Genomic DNA, 1,368 nt, shown 5'->3' with positions numbered 1-1,368 from the left:
TAGCCGGATCCACTTTCCTCCCTTTCTTGAAGATCGGCACCACATTGGCCTTCTTCCAGTCTTCAGGCACTACACCAGAGCTCCAGGAGCTCTCAAAGACATGTGCCAGGGCTGGACTATGATGCTCGCCAGCTCCTGAGTACTCTGGGGTGTTAAACCACAGTTTAAATAAAGTCCTTGTTGCTACTCAGGGCAAGAAGATTTGGCTATTTCTCCAGTTCCCCTGGTAGCAGAGCTATCAGTCACGCATGGTGTTAGGTTCAGGCACAGGCTGCCTTCTTCTGGTCTCTGCTGGGGCCTGTCCCCTCTGTCATAGAAGCCCTGGCACAAAGGTAATTCGACTGCATGAAGATAGCATAGTTTTCTCAGGACTGTGCCAGCCTGGGGAAGGGCAAGCAGGGAACGGAGCACTTTGGCTGAACATCAGCAAACAAGTCTGACTATGTCTGCCTGCAGCACCCACCCAGGCCAAGCCGTGGCTTGTACATAAGGTCTCTTACGAGATGCACTTGTAGAGGGACTGAGATGTGGAAGCAAAGTGGATCGCAGAACGCTTGATGAGAAAGGGGCTCGGTGCAACTTCAGCTGGAACGTCAGCCCTGGGCTTTGGGCTCGGCAAGAGTCCAGGTGTGATGACTGCACTTGAAGACAGTGGCAGGGGGGAGGCTGCTGCTGCTGCCATATCTTTCCTTAAGTACCCTCTTTTCTCACATATAGTATGCATCCCCCTCCCCCCCAACCCAGTTGGTGGAAATTGGGATGTGCATTGTATGCAAGAAATATGGAGCTCTTGCATTCAGAAACTTGGTAGTAGGGGAGTGATGGCAGCATTAATTACCATGTCACTGGGAATCACGGTTATAAATGCTGCCCCACTCCCTCACAGCCAAACTTGAGGGCCTACGGAGAGCCCCCAGCCACATGATATGGCCCCATACACCATACTGGGCTGGCACGCGGGGTCAGCCTGCAGCGGGACCTGGCCTGCGGGGCCAGACCTGGCACATGGGGTGGGCTCAGTTCTCCAGCTGCTATTATTCACTTACCCTGAAATTTTTTTTTTCCCTTCATGCTGCTTTTCAAGACCAAGGTGCATGTTATATGCGATAGGTGGTGGTCTGTTGTATGCGAGGTATCTTTGGCCAGGTGTTTTCTGCACTGGTCCAATGCCTACCAGGTTTCAGAGCAGAGGATGCTCCAAGTGTCCCCAGTCCTCTTCCATCCCCATTTCTCGTGCCTTATCCTCTCCTTCCCCACATTAGTGTGATGCCCCTACCTGACTCTTTCCACTGCCCCTTTCCTCAGCTCCTGCCCTTCATTCACTCAATCCCTGCATCTGTCCCCACCACATCCCCAGCCCACTGTCTC

Source organism: Crocodylus porosus, unplaced genomic scaffold (assembly GCF_001723895.1).
Source record: "Crocodylus porosus isolate Cpor-Errol unplaced genomic scaffold, CroPor_comp1, whole genome shotgun sequence".
Taxonomy (NCBI): domain Eukaryota; kingdom Metazoa; phylum Chordata; order Crocodylia; family Crocodylidae; genus Crocodylus; species Crocodylus porosus.
The sequence above is the reverse complement of the archived record's forward strand: the minus strand, read 5'-3'. Positions refer to the sequence as shown.